Source organism: Mustelus asterias, chromosome 11 (assembly GCF_964213995.1).
Source record: "Mustelus asterias chromosome 11, sMusAst1.hap1.1, whole genome shotgun sequence".
Lineage (NCBI taxonomy): Eukaryota > Metazoa > Chordata > Chondrichthyes > Carcharhiniformes > Triakidae > Mustelus > Mustelus asterias.
Window position 1 is genome coordinate 72,640,949 of NC_135811.1, and position 18,298 is coordinate 72,659,246.

An 18,298-nucleotide genomic window follows, 5' to 3' on the forward strand; every position below is an offset into this window, starting at 1 on the left:
CCTTCAGCCCGCCCCACTCCACCCTGACCTCCAACCCGACCCCCACCCTGACCCCCTTCACCTTGATCAGCCTCTTCCCTTCCTCTGCCAAGGATTCCTATATCCCCATGCAGAGTGACAGCAGGATCACTCCCCCCACTCCCACCTCCACCGATCTCCCCCCATAGACCCTGCCCCCTCTGGCCTCACCCCCTTAGCTTAGCCCAGTGCCCAGTGGGTAGTGCCAAGGGGGCCATGCTGGCAATGTCCAGGGTGCACCTCCTTACTTCCGATCTCCTGGGGGGGGGGGCCTCCATGGCCCCCTTCATTCCAGCATGGTCAGGCCCCCAGCTCTCTGTTTGTGGGGAGCTGTTGTAAATCCCACTGGAGTGAAATACACCAGACTCAAATGGCGATTTAAATATCTAAACCTGCTCCACACTCATTTCCGGCATGGAGCTGAGAATGCCTGGAATCCGGGCCCCGGAGAGGCGCGGAGGCCATTGTGCCCAGCGGGGAGCCTGCTAAATGGTTTCCGCTGTCTCCCGTACCACTGCCCTGACTGAGTTATGATGTAGAGATGCCGGCATTGGACTGGGGTTGGCACAATAAGAAATCTCACAATACCAAGTTAAACTCCAACAGGTTTATTTGGAGTCGCAAGCTTTTGGAGCGCTGCTCCTTCATCAGATGAGTGGAGGTAGGTTCACAAACATGGCATATATAGGCAAAGACACAATTGCAAGATAATGGTTGTAAGTTTTAGGTAATCAAGTCTTTACAGGTACAGATAGTGCGAGTGGAGAGAGAGATAATCACAGGTTAAAGAGGTGTGAATTGTCAAACAAATAAAAAAATCAAATTGACGAAGGGAGAAATTAAAATGGGAATCTCTCAAAAGGAGCGGAACCGCCCGAATCACAGGACAAAGTTGAAATTAAACTTAAAAACATCAAATCAAAATGTGATTCAAGGGGTCAATGATGCACCCCAGTCCCTGCAGTGCCCAGCGGGCACAGAAGGTATTATTGGTGCCCTCAGACAGCACATGCTCCCTCTCCAGGGACATCTGGCCACGAATATAAATCAGGGAGCTCATATTCCAATGGGACAAACTCAATGGCCTGATTGAAGTCATTGCAGACAGTCACAGCGGAGCTTTCCAGGGATTTGCAAACCTGTAAAAATATATATATTATGATGGAAAATCTATATGAAGTGTGTTAGGCAGCACATTCAAACCAACCTCAGCCCCCAGGGACCTTTTAACATTTGATTTCTGTCCAGACAGTTCATCCTGCCCTCGATCAAGGTTGAAATTAAAACATAAAGACTACCTCTGGCTATCGCCCCACCTGGAGATGGGCCATGGAAAATTGCTATCAGTTGTTCCTTTAGTGGACTAAATTGCCTGCTTGAATGGGCGGCTGGCATGTTTCTGACTCACTCGTACCTGCTGAGTGAAACATCTCAAAACGTCGGCACGAGGTCAGGACGCACATCTGGTATCTTCTCAAGCGTTCCCTGAGCTGCGGCGCACACGAGCAAGCAATGGAAAATTGTGGCCTACGTTTGCTGATGATACAAAGCTAGGTGAGACGGTGAGCAGGACACAAAGGTGTTGCAAAGAGATATAGATGTTAAATGAGTGGACAACAAGATGGCAGATGGAGTATAATGTGGAGAAATCCATTGTTATTCACTTTGGTTGTAAGAATAAAAAATGATAATATTTTTCAAACGGTGTGAAATTTGTAAATGTTGATGTTCAGATAGATGGAGATAACAAACACAAAGTTAGCATGCAGATACAACAATTAGGGAGGCAAAGGGCATGTTGGCCCTTATAGCAAGTGGATTGGATACGTGAATAAAGAAGTCTTGCTTAATTTGTACAGGGTTTTGATGAGATCACATCTGGAGTATTGGGTGCAGTTTTGGTCTCCATGTTTAAGAAAGGATATCCTTGCATTGGCGGGAGTACAGAGAAGGTTCATTAAATTGGTCCCTGGGTTGAGCGGGTTGTCCTATGATGAGAGGTTTTGTGAATTGGGTTTATATTCTCTGAATGACAGGCAACCTCATTGAAACCTGCAAAATTCTGAAGGGGTTTAATAGGGTGGCTGCTGAGAGATTGTTTCCGCTGGTCAGGGAATCTAAAACATAGGGCACAGTCTCAGGATGTTAGAATGTAATCAGTGTATTGTATTGGATGTAATGTGACCAATGGTAATAAGGTATAAGGATCAGCTGATCCAGTAAACCATGGAACCAATTACAGAGTAATGTAATAGTCAGATAACCAGCTGTCTCACTATAAATAAGAACCTGTTTGGAATTGTGGGTAGCTTGGAATGGCCCAGGGCGTGGTCTCAACTTTGGAGGAAAGAAATTTCTTTATTAAAACCTTTCTTTGATTTATAAGTTGGAGTAAGTTTTGTTATATTTTCATTCTCCGCATTTTGAAGAGTTCCTTCTGAGGAAACATTGATAGCAGAAGAAAACCCTTCGTAACTTGGTTTTTAAAGATGTGCTACAACCATGGCAGAAGGTAGAAGTAAACCAGTGGGATTGGATTGTCCCCCTGTCTTTTCAGATGCTGAACCATATCGGCAATGGAAGGCAGAGGAGGAAATGTGGACCCTTGTCACCACAATACCGAACAAAAGCAAGGTATGGCATTAGCTTTGTCACTTCCAATTAGGAGCAAGATAAGGAGCAAAGTATTTTCCAATTGGATGGCAGATGCCCTGAATAGAGAAGAAGGACTACAGCTCCTGATACAATATTGAGATAAATTTTACCAAAAAGATGAGTTCTTGGAGAATTATGAAGGATGGGTGATGTTTGACAGAATGAGGAGACAAGATACCCAGTCCATGGAAGAGTATGGACTTTGATAGGGGCCATAACAGGCTAATAAAATTTAATTTGGAAATTCCAGATGCAGTATTGGCCTTTAGGTTGTTGGACTGTGCATGTCTGTCACAATTAAAGGGAACAGAGCCTCGCTTTGATCAAATAGCAGCATCATTAAAAAAGATTTTCGGGAAACAATCCTTCCCCGCCACCTTGTTCAATATAGATCGGAATGCCATAGCGCCCAGAACGGAGGAGTCAATGGTGACTCAGCCGCATGCCAGACCAAATGGTAGACAAAGGCCTTTAAAGAGATAGTTACGTTAATAACAACCTAGTGTTGAGAACGGTTATAACTGATTTGAAAATGGGGAAAGAAGACGCACATGGGAAACTAATAAAAGACGGTTAAATTGAAGGAATGCTAGAGGGATTGTGAATCGCTGTTTCCAATGAATACTGGAATGTTTCCCCATACCACTACATTGTAAACTGTCCGAAGGGAGGAAATTATGTCTTTGAAACTACATGTGACACGGAATATGTGGAAACTGACAGTGACGAGGATAAGGACCAGGAAGGCATTGTTTTAGTGGCAGAAAAGTTGAGTCCCATAATGAGCCTCCTGATGATAGATTCCTTCAACTGTGCTGCTTTAGATAGTGGATGTACATCCACTGTCTGTGACCAAGATTGACTAGATTGTTATTTAGAGTCTCTTGATCAGAAAGACCGAAAGAAAGTAAAAGAACATGATAGTTCCACCTGCTTTAAATTTGGAGACGACAACACTCTAACGTCCTCCAAAAGGGCGATACTTCCCTGTAGGATTGCGGGAATCAGTTTACTTATAAGTACAGATGTAGCTTCCAGTGATATACCTTTACTGCTAAGCAGGTCCGAGATGAAGAAAGCTCAGATTATCAGACCAAAGGATTCATGAGACATTAGTGTCTCTAACAGACAACAGCATGATGGACAAAAAGAAGATTATTCTGAAACTCCATAAGCAATTTTGTCATCCAGCACCACAGAGACTGAGAGCAGTGCTGCAGGATGCAGGTGCACTGGACAAAGGATATAATGATCTCATAGCACAAATATCAGCCGAGTGTGAAATTTGCATAAAATATAGAAGTAGACCCCCACGTCCAGTCATGAGTCTACCGCTCGCACGAGATTTCAATGTTGCAGTGGCGATGGATCTAAAGATATAGGACAAGGACAAAGGCGTCTATCTATTGCACTTTGTGGACATGGCCACCCGGTTTAGTATATCCACGGTGATTTACAGCAAAGATAAAAAGGCCATCATAGATAAAGTTATGATCCACTGGATTGGAACAACATTGGGGGCACCATCTAAATTTTTGACAGACAAGGGGGGCAAATTCGCATTCACAAATGCAGCAGAGAGCCCATTCAGCACTGGCCTCTGTGAACGGAATCACGCGGTTATAGATGACATGTTGCATAAAATTTTGACGGATCAACCGGGCTGCCAGTTGCAGGTTGTATTAGCATGGGCAGTGAACGTGAAAAACTCTTAACAGATAGTGGGGGGGCTATAGTCCATGCCAGTTTATATACAGGAGGAATCCAAAGTTGCCGTCAGTATTAACAGATGCTCTTCCGGCACTAGAAGAGCATTAGCTCCATGTTTTCTGCACACTTAAACGCTATGCGTGCGGGGAGAAAGGCCTTCACTAAGGTTGAGGTTTCAGAATGGATAAGAAGGGCCTAAGACTTCGCATAAGACCATTGGGGGTATACTTTGAGAAAGGGGATAGGGTCTATTATGAAAGGAGAGGGAAAAAAGAGTGGAAAGAGCCCGGGAAAGTGATAGGAACAGACGGCAAGGTAGTTGTACTTCAACACGGTAACCAGACAGTGCGAGCCCATTCTTCGAGAGTAGTGAGAATTGGGTATGAATCTTGAGCATCTGAGCAGGGTGCAGGAGGCACCTTGTACCTCACATGCACGTACCCTGAGCCATTATGAGGATCAGTCAACAATAGATGAGAGGGAATCTGATCAAAGTACCAGCGAAGCAGGGGATGAAGCTGCTACTTCCAAGTTTCAGCTACCCAAAGTAGGCACAGTGGTATCATACGTACCCGAAGGGTCAAGAGAATGGAGGGAGGCCACTATAATCGGGAAAGCAGGAAAGGCCTCAGGAAAGTACAAACACTGGCTCAACATCCAAGAATGAGGACAAGAAGCCAAAGCTACGGATTGGGAAAAAAGGGTGGACAGATGGAAACAAAAAACGCGAGACCTAAGTCCTGAGGATGAGACAGTGAGCATTCGTGAACCCAGGAAAAAGCCACAAATCTATGACCGAAGGTTTGTCAACAGAGAACAGCGGTCTGAGAGTAGCACCCTGACAGGAAGAGACACGGCAGTAGAGGCCGGAGTTTAACGAGGAAGGCTCGGAATCAAACCAATGGTAGTAATAGGAGTAGAAGTCCCCATGATAAGGAAGTATTGATAGCTGCAAACAAAATGGAGCTCGCGGAAGTGAGAGGCCAAACAAAGGGAGCTGGACAAAGATGTGCGGGTTAGGTTGATTGGCCAGGTTAAAAATTGCCCCTTAGAATCCTAAAATGCGTAGGTTAGAGGGATTAGTGGGTAAAATATGTGGGGGTAGGGCCTGGGTGGGATTGTGGTCGGTGCAGACTCGATGGGCCGAATGGCCTCCTTCTGCACTGTAGGGTTTCTATGATTCTATGACAGTTGGAAGGAGTTTGGGGTGTACACCGAGGTACCAATCGATGGACAGCCTGCTTTGTCCCATAGGTGGGTTTGCACAGAGAAAGTTTTACGAGATGGGACATTGAAAGCTAAAGCCAGATTAGTAGCCCATGGGTATGAGGAACGTTTGAATGGGGGAGACATTAGGGTTGATTCACCCACAGCAGGGAAAGTGACACAATTTTTTTTTCGCTGTTCTAGCATCTAATAATTTGATGTGCAAATCGATAGATATCAAAGCAGCATTTCTACAGAGCGAAACATTTTAAAGGAAAGTTTTTTTGAAGCCGCCCAAAGAAGCAGGTAATGCACAGGGACAGTTGTGGAAATTAAATAAATGTGTATATGGGTTAAGTGATGCATCAAGGTTTTGGTATTTCTCTGTACGATTTGTATTATTAAAGGCTGGCTGTTTCCAGTTAAAAGCAGATCCAGCAATGTTTTACTGGAAGGCTAAAGGAGAATTAGCTGGAGGTTTTGTGATGCATGGGGATGAATTCCTGTGGGGTGTCTCAGAAGAGTTTGGAAAAAGGATAATTGAGAAGCTGAAAACAGAATTTCAAAGTGGGGAGACAAGCAGCTGGTGCTTTTCGATATCTTGATTTTGATAGCCGACCAAGTACCTCTGGTATAACGATGAGTCAACAGGGATATCTAAACAGCATTAATCCCATTCCCATCACCAGAGAAAGGTCAATGGAAAAAGAGGAATGGGCCAACGAAAAAGAAACAGAGTTGCTGAGGAGTATGATAGAACAGCTAAATTGGCTGTACACACAGACAAGACCGGATGAGAGCTATAATGTCCTAGAATTCTGTAATATTTTGAAGCGGCCGTAGTCAGAGAGATCTTGCAGGCTAATAAAACATTAAAAAAGCTAAAATTAGAGGAATGTGTAATTAAATTCCCAGCACTAGGAGAACCGGCAGATATGAAATTGGTTGTGTTTACTGATGCTTCATATGCCAATGTACCAGATGGACATTCAAGCGGTGCTGGATTCATTATATTCCTGGTGGGTAAGGAAGGAAAACGTTGCCCCTTGGCCTGGGAAGCAAAGAAAATAAAAAGGGCAGTCAAAAGCACATTGGCGGCTGAAACTCGAGTGTTAGTGGAGGTGTTGGATATGGGGATATATTTGTTAGACACGTTAACAGAATTATTTTTTATGGGCACATCAGGTAAGAAAGTACCAATTGAGTGTTATGTGGACAATGTTCACTCAACAAAAAGTGTAACAGAAAAACAACTAAGAATTGATTTGGCCCAAATGCTGGAAAACAAGGAAGTTTCCAAACTTAACTGGGTCGGCGCAAATCTACTGGTATCCGACTGTTTTACAAAGAGGGGTGCAGATGCTGGAAAGTTATTAAGAATATTGGAGGATGGTTGTCTTAAATTATTTTGAAAAAGAAATTAAAGGGAATCTGTTAGAATGTAACCGGTGACAACTTCGTATTGAATGTAATGTGACCAATGGTAAGAAGCGATAAGGATCAGCTGACCCAGTAAACCATGGAACCAATTAGAGTGATGTAATAGTCAGCTCACTCGCTATAAGTAAGAACCTGTTTGGAATTTTGGGGAGCTTGGAGTGGCTCAGGGCGTGGCCCCAAATTTGGAGTAATGAAGTTTCTTTATTAAATCCCTCCTTTGATTTTTAAGTTGGAGTAAGTTTTGTTATATTTTCATTATTTGCATTTTGAAGAGTTCCTTCTAATGAAGCACAGGATAATGGGCCAATTATTTAGGACTAAGATGAAGAGAAATTACTTCACACTCAAAGGGTTGGGAAGAGTCCTCTACCCCAGAGAGTTGTGGATGCTCCATTGCTGAATATATCGGAGGCTGGGATAGACAGATATTTGGCCTCTCAGGGAATCAGAGGGAATGGGGAGATGGGGGGAAAATGTAGACATTAGGCAATAATCGAATTGGATGGGGGAGCAGGTTCGATGGGCCTTCTCCCCCTCCTATTTCACGTAATAGATCCTTGAGGTTGGGAGCTTTGCCATAGACCAGCTCCAAGTGAAAGGAATTCCTGATTCTCTCTGCCTCAGCTCAAATCCAGGATTCCGTTACCCAAAACTTGACAATTCCCATTTCTCCTGAGTCACCTTCTACCCTCAATTCCGCATCCAATCTGAATTCTCACCATGTCCTGTTTACCTTTCCCACCTCCAGTGCTTCCTGACCTACAGTCACTCCTGGCTCAAGAACAAATACGATGTAAAATTCTCCTCCTGATGTTCATTCACCTCACTGGTCTCACGCCTCCCATTCTTCAACCTTCTACAGCCCGAAAGCCAAACTCTACACGTCTCCAATTCTGGACTCCCAGAGTTCCTTTAACTGTCTAGGTCCCAGCCCTGGAACTGTCACGTTAACCTCCCATCTCCTGAGGCTGTTCCTTCAAAACTGTCATGACCGTTACTGGCCTTATTTCTCCTTAGTTTGGACATCACGAATATTGTTTCATTGCAATTCTGCAAAGTGGTTGTGTTGGTATTAATTCTGTTTAATCTGAAGTAGGTGGGAGGATTAACTTGGATTAATCACTTCATCCCAATAATTGACTCAGAACTAATCTGCGGTTGTCGGATTCGGAGATATAACTCTGCAAACAAATAGTGCGTTGAAGGCTGGTTCCAAAATCACCCTCCAGGAACTGGCTCCCAATATGGGCAGTCTGAGAGACAGGAGGAGGCAGCAATTAATGACGTCTGCACTGGAGCAGAGACACAAAGCTTCTCAGAGATGGAGGAAGAAAAGATGACAGCTTGGGAAGATCACGAGGTGTGTTTGTGTACCTGAGCATCATGTGTGTGTTTGGGCCGTGAGCATAGAGATCCGCCTCCTCCTCCTCTCTGCCCTCCCCCCCAACCAACCACTGACCAGTTTGCCAAGCCTGGGACAGCTGGAGCAGCCTCGGTGAATGTCTCTTTAATCCCATCAAAAGGATCATAGAATCCCTACAGCGCAGGAGGCCATTTGGCCCATTGAGTCTGCACCAACTCTCCGACACAGTATCTTACCCAGGACTACCCCTTCCCCACCCCATACCCATAACCCTGTACATTGACCATGGCTAGTCCGTCTAACCTACACATCTTGGGGCTTGTACTGTGCCCGTGCGGTTCCCTTGTACAAAGTGAAGACATCTCCCCTCCTAGCAGGAGGGCATTAACAGCGATTGTGATGATTCCCCCGAGGAAGCCTACCCCTGCAGCAGCCGCCCAGCCAGCCTCGTGTCTCAGTGGAGAGCCCATTCTTATAACCATTCTCATTCATCCTTTTATCTTAACTCTGCCTCATCAACTCGACCTTTGGCCTCCTCAGTTGTGTTGTATCTCTGAACTGCAGGAAGCCACTCCCTCATCCCAGTCCAAGGGCTGGGGAGTGGGAAGGGAAATGTATTTCCCCTTTTTTCCCTTGGTGAGATTCTGCCCAGTTGGAGGGGTTCAGTCATCGGGACTGGGTGCAGCATCCAAAAATTCCAGTGTTAACTCTACCTTGGCAAAATAAATAATTTAAAAGAAAATAGTCATTTCTCAAGGACCATTCTCAGAAAAAAAAGGCTCTACACTTTGCTGTGCATTCTTAAATACCGACATTCATAACTAAATTCATTAAAAAAAATAAGTTTAAACATGTAAAGGAATCACAATATCAATGTGCCCTCACTCACTCTGGGTTTAAGGTGACCAGGCTCCATCTAGTGGTGAAGGTTCATCTTTGCAGGGCCACCATCACAGACACCATTCCGATGGAGCCCAGAGCTTCTGTGGGGAGCCTGGAGCGGATCCGGAGCGGAGTCACTGGAAACAGACTCCCCCAATCCATTCCCAGTCTGAGCTAGGAACAAAGAACGGGAAAAGGAAAGGGAGGCCGGGAGAAGAGGGACTGAGGGCAAGGGCCAGGATTGTGGATGGAGTAGGGGAAGCAACTGAAACATAGAAACTAGAAGCAGGAGGAGGCCACTCGGCCCTTCGAGCCTGCTCCGCCATTCATTTTGATCATGGCTGATCATCGAATTCAATATCGTGATCCCCCCCTTCCCCTCATATCCCTTTAGTCCCAAAGGCTATATCCAATTCCTTCCTGAAATCTCACAACTGAAGTCTCCCATGATCATAATGGACACTCAAAGAAGTTTAAGGGTAAGAACACAAAGCAGAATGGGGAGTGGGGGGAGGCGGGGAGAAAGAGGGACTTTGGCACAGAGTGGGAGTGGGAGTGGGACCACCTGGGGGGGGGCGAGGGAGGTGAGAGCAGGCTGGCCACAGTGTTAAATGTAAGTCCTAAAGTTAAATGTAGACACTGACACCACTTTATCAAGGACATTAAAGCAAAACAATACTACTGGGTGCAATATAACATTGCTTAATGTTCCAATAGTGAACCTGCAAATTCATCCACAATAAATCCTCTGCAAGAAGAAACCTCAACATTCCTCGAGACATACCCGTCTGTAGCCTGCAAGTTGCTCAGTTACCAATTGCATGCATCAAAGTGGAAGCATAATGGACTTCACGGGGAGTTCCCACACAGTTAGACTTGGTTTCAGAGGATGCGTAAAGTGCGCAGCATATGCCATGGCTCCTGAATGTTAAATGTAAACAGGTAGAGGGTTTTGATGGATTAAGTATCTTGGGCCGGATTTTCCAGTCCCGCTGCAGTGAACTGAGTTTTGGCTGAACGTCAAACTCTCCATTCTTGCTGACAGTGACAGCGGGGTGCGCGAGACTGGAGAATCCCAGCCCTTGAGTACATATGACGAGGGATCACTGTCTGGTAGTGGATGACTCTCTATGTGCAATCCTCCCTTTTTCCATTGGTGCTCTGACGGAGGGTGACGCTTGCAGCAGTGCCGCAGGGAGTCTGTGCCCCACGTTTATGTTGATTGCCTGAGGCGGCAGTCCCTTTGTCATTATGTAAAGGGGATGCTCCTCAATGATTGGTGATACTTCAGCCCCACCCTCCCTCCTATCTTTGGTCACCCGGTGTGGAAGGGGAGGTCAGGAGTGCGGGGGGTGGGGGGGACAGGGGCGGTGGTGGATGGTGAGGAGGCCCCCTCATAAAGCTGCTCAGGGCCTGGCCAAGTTTGTCACCAACATGCCCAGGCATTGGTCAATCGAGGGGGTCATCCGACCCAACAGTCCGCCTCTCTACCGTGGCTTCGATCGCAGCTGTCAGACCTGGGGGAGGGAGCATGCAGTAGCAACAGAATATTTCAGGTCTTCCGTGACTGGTGGGGATGGTGGGGGCTGGGGTGCAGCATCAGCCCCAGGAAGGATGGTTTGGTTATGTCAGTTATGTCTCCTTTGAAGTTTAGTGTCAGTTACAGTGTCCCCTCAGGGACTCTCAACCCCTCATTTACATGAACTAATAGGTTTGCAATATTTCCCATCATAAAAACAGTAAAGAGATTATTGCACTATTATTCAATTGGAAATTTCTCTGGATTACACAGCCTGGTCAACCAGATGCACCAATGTTCTCCCCCCTCCCAGCAATCCCCCCTCTCGTGCCCACCCCCAGTCCCTGTGTGGAACCTGTGCACAGGATCAGATATTTTCAAATCTCGGTCACATTCCAATGAGGGTTTAGAGTTAAGGGTTTCAAAAGAAGCAAAATTCCCTCCAACTCGATTTTCAAGATGGCTGATGACACCATCGTAGTGGGTCGGATCACAAACAATGACAAGACAGAGTACTGGAATGAGATAGAGAATCTGGTGAACCGTTTAGATACAACTAAGTGACTTGCTGGGCCATTTCAGAGGGCAGTTCAGAGTCAATCACACTGCTGAGAGTCTGGACTCAGATGTAGTGTCGACCAGGTAAGGATGGCAGATTTCCTTCTCGAAAGGAACATTAGTGAACCAGGTGGGTTTTACAACAATCGATTGGTCATCATGGAATTTTTTGTTGTAATTAGATTCCTCAATCTGGCATTGTGGGATTCAAACCCAGGTTAAATGGTAAAAAATTGCAGCATGCTGCTGTGCAGAGGGACCTGGGTGTCCTTGTGCAGGAATCTCAAGGAGTTGGTTTGCAGGTGCAGCAGGTAATTAAGAAGGCAAATGGAATTTTGTCCTTCATTGCTAGAGGGACGGAGTTTAAAAACAGCGAGATTATGTTGCAGCTGTATAAGGTGCTGGTGAGGTCACACCTGGAGTAATGTGCACAGTTTTGGTCTCTTTACTTGAGAAAGGATATACTGGCACTGGAGGGGGTGCAGAGGAGATTCACTAGGTTTATTCCGGAGTTGAGAGGGTTGGCTTATGAGTAGACTGGGGCTATACTCATTGGAATTCAGAAGAATGAGGGGAGATCTTATAGAAACATAGAATATTGTAAGGGAATAGATAAGATAGAAGCAGGGAAGTTGTTTCCACTGGCGGGTGAAACGAGAACTAGGGGGCATAGCCTCAAAATAAGGAGAAGCAAATTTAGGACTGAGTTGAGGAGGAACTTCTTCACACAAAGGGTTGTGAATCTGTGGAATTCCCTGCCCAGTGAAGCAGTTGAGGCTATCCCATTGAATGTTTTTAAGGCAAGGGTAGATAAATTTTAAGGGTTATGGTGAGCGGGCGGGTAAGTGGAGCTGAGTCCACAAAAAGATCAGCCATGATCTTATTGAATGGCGGTTGCAGGCTCGAGGGACCAGATGACCTACTCCTGCTCCAAGTTCTTATGCTCTTATGTCTCCAGAGCAATATCCTGGGTCACCAGTCCAGTGATAATAGCACTACGCCACCTCCTTCCCTGTATTTTAAAGTGTTGCAAAGCTTGCATTATGAAGAAACCTGATAAAAGCAAGGCTTTGATGAAATGGATTACATTAGTTTTGGATATCTATTGAAATTAAATCATTGACCTATTCAAAGTTTTTTTTATTTATTCATGAGACATGGGCATCGCTGGTTGGCCAGCGTTTATTGCCCATCCCTAGTTGTCCTTGGAGGCTAGTTGAGAGTCAACCACATTGCTGTGGCTCTGGAGTCATGTGTAGGCCAGACCGGGTAAGGATGGCAGATTTCCTTCTCTAAAGGAAGTTTAGTTATTTGTTATAGACAGCATTTTCTTTTCAAGAAATCTGAAGAATTGAATTCACTGAGATAGAGTAAATTAATGGTTCAACAAGCTGGAGCTCAGCATGGGGTAGGTTCCAGTGGTGGGTGGGGGAAGGAGAAGTGGTCACTTGTAGGGTGTTGGACACCGTTTGGTAGGTCTTAAAAAGTTTTTTTTTGTCTTTGTGTTAACCCAACTTGGTGAGCAATGTTCTCAAGGGATCAATCTAGGAGCTGAATCCATGTTTGATGGTACACACTACTCTGTCCAACACTAGACTGACCCCACTCTCCCCTCCCCCCCCCCCCCCACCCCGCCAAATGTGGCTCATCATTGTGAGCGTGTTACTGTACCCAGTCCCACATTAACCCCATATGTAGCAGACCATTGTTCTACAGTAACAGTGAGAACTGGGATTAAAAGAGCGAGTGAGGGGAGGAGGCCATGTGGCCCCTCCAGCCCTGCTATACCATTCAATTGGCTCCTGGAGGTGGAGAATGAGGGAAATTGGGTTTTATCCTTGTTGGCTTTATTCCTGTTGTCCATTGTTCCACGGGGCGGTTTGTGCGCAGGCACCGGGCCCAGCCAGCCGGGGTCAGAAGTTGGCGGGGGGTCAGGGGTCACGGTCCCCATGATGGCAGCGGCGGTGGTTCTCTCCTGGTTCCCGGGCCGGGGTGGGGGTGGGCCGGGCCAGGGCTAGGGGTTCGGTTGGGGGGTGGGCGGGGGGCAGGTTGGGATGGGTCCGAGGGTGGAGCTCAGGGTCCAGAGGCGGAGGCCAGAGGTGGGGTGTGGGGGCGGAGCCTGGAGCCCAGGGGCGGGGCTTTCTGGGACTGGGGTCTGCCCTGCGGTCAGCACCGCAGTGAGCCACACTGGGATAGTCAGCATGCAGTGACCGGCATTTGTGGGGGAAGTGGGGGGGTGCGGGGAGCGGGTGAATATCAGCAGCACCTGATGCAGATGGTGGAGGAACAAATCTGAAGGAAGCAAAGGTTCCAACCTGCTGCACAGCTCCCAATGTGTAAATAGTCGCTGCAACTGATTTCACAAATTGCAATCTCCAGGAGCATATTTCGGTAGTAGTGGAGGCGGGTACAATTTTCTCTTTTAAAAAGCTTTTAGACAGTTACATGGGTGAGATGGGTACAGAGGGATAGGGGCCAAACACGGGCAATTGGTACTAGCTTAATGGTAAAAACTGGGCAACATGCACAAGTTGGGCAAAAGGGACTGTTTCCATCTTGTAAACCTCTGTGATTCTCTATGATTTTAACTGGTGTGACGGCAATAATCTCTCCCTCAATGTCAACAAAATGAAGGAGATGGTCATCGACTTTAGGAAACGTAGTGGAGAACATGCCACAGTCTACATCAACAGGGACAAATTAGAAGTGGGCGAAAGCTTCATGTTTTTAGGTGTCCAGATCACTAACAACCTGTCCTGGTCCCTCCATGCCGATGCAATAGTTAAGAAAGCTCACCAATGCCTCTACTTTCTCAGAAGACTGAGGAAATTTGGCATATCAGCAACAACTCTCATCAACTTTTACAGATGCACCATAGAAAGCTTTCTTTCTGGTTATATCACAGCTTGGTCTGGCTCCTGCTCTGTCTAAGACCGCAAGAAACTAGAAAAATCGTGAATATAGCCCAATCCATCACGCAAATCAGCCTCCCATCCATTGACTCTGTCTACACTTCCCACTGCCTCGACAAGCAGCCAGCATAATCAAGGATCCCACGCACTCTGGACATACTCTCTGCCACCTTCTGCCATCAGAAAAAAGATACAGAAGTCAGAGGTCAGGTACCAAACGACTCAAGAACAGCTTCTTCTCTGCTGCCATCAGACTTTTGAATGGATCTACCTCATGTTAAGTTGTTCTTTCTCTACACCCTAGCTATGATTGTAACACTACATTCTGCTCTGTCTCGTTTCCTTCCCTATGAACGGTATGCTTTGTATAGCATGCAAGAAATAATACATTTCACTGTATACTAATACATGTGACAATAATAAATCAAATCAAAATCAAAAAGAGGTCTCCTGGTCAAAAAAGCTTTCTCCTGGGTTCACGTGTCAATGTACAGGAGGTCAGATTGAGAGACACCCCAATGCGGTACAAGGCTTGGGGTGATTTTCAGTGGGAGGAATCCCAAAGACTAAAACAAAATCAAACTGTTGGAAATTTGAAGCTCAGTTCGGAAAATGTTCGCAGATCTGGCAGAGAGAAACAGAATTAAATAGCCGTGATTTTACCAGTTCGACCCGCCCATCGATGTGTGGAATGAGCCGTTAAAATCGCAGGAGCGCTGAGAAATCAGGATCGATCATGACCTTCCTGGCACCGGATTTCTGGTGCGGTCAGTCTCTCACCTATTTCCGGTGAGAGGCTGAATATATTATTTAAATTCATTCAAATCATCATTTGCATCTATTTAGTGAGCCCGGCGTGGCGCCGTCTCGGTTCGGCTGCCTTTATGGCCTTGCTGCAAGAGGTTCTCCCCGGTGAGAAAAACACCTGCTCCCCATGAGCGAGGACCAATCATTTTGCCTCAACAGCGGAACAGGAGGCCATTGAGGCCACACTGGAGAGGTGGAGGGCAAGGAGGGGTGCCCCTTGGGCAATGCCAGCTTGGCACTTTGGCAATGCCCACCAGGCAGAATCTGAAGGGGGCGGGACCTGGGGAGCACTTCGCACTCTGCAGCAGCAATCACTGGGGGAGGGAAGGTGCGCCTGTTGCGCACTCTGCATGCGATCGGTCTGAATGACGGGGGTGAGGAATTTGGGCAGTGTGGGGCTCATGATCAACAATGGGCCTCTGTGATTGCGGGGGGTGGGGGGCTGGGTTGAGGCTGGCTGCAACGGCAATTCTGTCTGCGTCAGCCCTCTGCTGTTGCTATTGCGCATGTGGAGCCACAGAGGTCTGCAAATGTGCAATAGCTCCCTCTGTTGCTTGCTAAGGCTGGTTGGTGAGTTAAGTCCCACCCATTATCTCCCGGAGCTAGAAACTGTCTAGCCCATTTTTTCATGCATTAAGTGCACAAGATTGGGAGTAAAAACTCACCCATAAATGGACCCGCATCTCTCCCATTTGCAGGCGAGCTGGACATTTAGAACATTTCTTGTTAAAATTCCGCCCAATGTTTCATCAATATTGCTAAAAGTTGGAAGTACAATTGTGAAGGTCTGTGATGGGGTGGAAGCTGGCAGACATTACGAAAGGGAGTTGGTGGTTAACAGCCAAAGGGAGTATTAAATAAAGACACAGAATGTGTCTGGAGGAGGGATTAATGGTAGAACAATGATCAACTGCTGTCTGAGAGCAAAACTGGAAAAGAAGTGATGAAGATATGGGTGTGAGAGGGGCAGGAGGCAGAGGTTATGGTCTGGCGTTGTTCAACTCATCCAGAAGGCTGTAAAGTGCTGAATGGAAAGATGAGGTCTCGTTCCTTGATCTTGCGTCAAGCTTTACAGGAACACTGCATCTGGCTGGAAACAGAAATAGCAGCATGGGGCAAACGTGGAGAATTCTCCTGACGGGCCTTGGAACCTTGAGGTCATGGCTGTGGACGGAACAAGGTGAACAAAGCGGCCACTCGTTCTATATTTTGTTTTCCCCAATGTAATGGGGGTCACATTCTGAGCAGCAAATGAGGTTTATTGAATTAAATATTATTTAAATGTCTGATTCACCTGGAAGGAGTGCATTAGGATCTGAGACATTGAGGAGAGGTGAGTGTAATGGCAGGTGCAACAGCTCTTGTGGCTGTTTGAAAGGTGATGCAGGGGGGGATTGGGGTGCTGGCAGTGACTGAGGAGTGGACCGGGGGAACTGTCTAAACACCAAAGGGAGTGTGGGAAAAAATGGCGGCATTACATCGGATATGGCAAAAATTGTAGGAGGTGATCGATTGAATACTGAGGCTTGTGGGGTGGAAGGGCAGGACAAAGGGGGTCCTATTGACCCACTGGGAGGGAGGGGAAGGGTTGAGTATAAGTGTAGGAAATGGGTCAGACACATTTGGGGGCCCTGACAACCACCATGGGGTGGGGAGAGTCTTCATTTGAGAAAACAAAGAAATATCGGATGTGCTAGAATGGAAGGTCATGTAACAAGACAAAAGATGGAAAAACTTGAAGAATGGTCTAGAATCCAGGAAGTGGGGCAAAAGGGAGGGCTGTCGAGGTAGCTGAGGGTGTCTATTGCATTATAATGAGGATTCATTGGCAGTCCATGCCCAGAAATGGAGAGAGGGAATTGTAGAAGGAAAGGGAAGATTTGGAGGTGGACCATGTGAATGTGAAGGTGGAAATTGGAAGTAAAGTTGATGAATTTCCCCAATTCATGGTGCAATTGGAAAGTGACACCAATACAGTCATCATTGTAGCAGGAAAAGAGTTTGAGGCAGGAGGATTGAGTGGGATTAGAATAATAGATGTTCCACACGCCCCACCCAAAACCGATGTAGCGAGGGCCCCAGCAAGAACACATATCAACAAGTTTTATTTGGAGGAAGTGAGATGAGTTAAAAGAGAAGTTATTCAATGTGAGAAAGAGTTCAGCCAGCTGGAAGAGGTGGTAGTGGGTATAGACTAGTTAGATATCTGTTCAAGGAAGGGATGGAGAGCCCTCAGGCTGTCCTGGTAAAGGATGGATGTGTCGAGCGATTTGGAAATCTGTGGTGAAGAGGAAACGGTAAGCACCAGGAAATTGGAAATCATTTCCACTCACCATGTTACCATGGGGTAGAGGCTTTGAATTCACTACCAATACCATGGGGGATAATCATTTCCCATCACCATAGTAACAGCTGAACACTCCCCAAACTGGAAACGTGAAAATGCTGGAAACTATTTTTTCTCATCATTGAACAAGCTGAAAATTGCAGTAAAGGGATATTTCAGCACATTCGTTAACTGCTCTCTGAACTTAGCTTGTGTCACTGCATAAATACAAGTGTTTGTGCAGCAACACAAGAGCTGCAGCATGAAGCCCATTTCCTGTACAAAAGCATTTATAAATATCGATCGATATCCCAATAACCACATCCGCCTACATAAGGAATACACCATTAACATTGCCCAGAACAGGATGAAATTTGCTGAAATAACAAACAGCAATATGATAGATTTCCTTCGACTCTCCATCTCTGGGTCTCTGGAACTATCCCCATTGCTGTGAGCCCGGAGTCTCTTGCGAGCTCTGCTACTCATTAAAATGTGTCTGACGGTGAAAATATTGAGCAGCAGAATCAGGACAAATGGGACCGCAGGGGTCAAAATGTGATGGAAGAACTCAATCATCACCCAGACCCGAGAAAAGAGAACAATGATCGTTACGTCACAAAACCAGGGGTCGTTCCTTAAAGAATACCGACCTGTCAGCATAAAATACCAGAAAATGTTCTTTAAGCAGCTCAGCACAGTTACTGTTCCCAGAACAACTCCTGCCATTTGCTCAGTGCAATACTTGGTTTTCAGCTTCTGGCAGCAAATGGCCACAAATCGATCAAAGGTGAATGTGACAGTGAACCAGACAGAGCAGTCTGTAGAGGCATAAAGCAGGATGGCATGGATATTACACACTGGAATGGATTCTAGGAAATGAAACTGTTCATTATAAACAA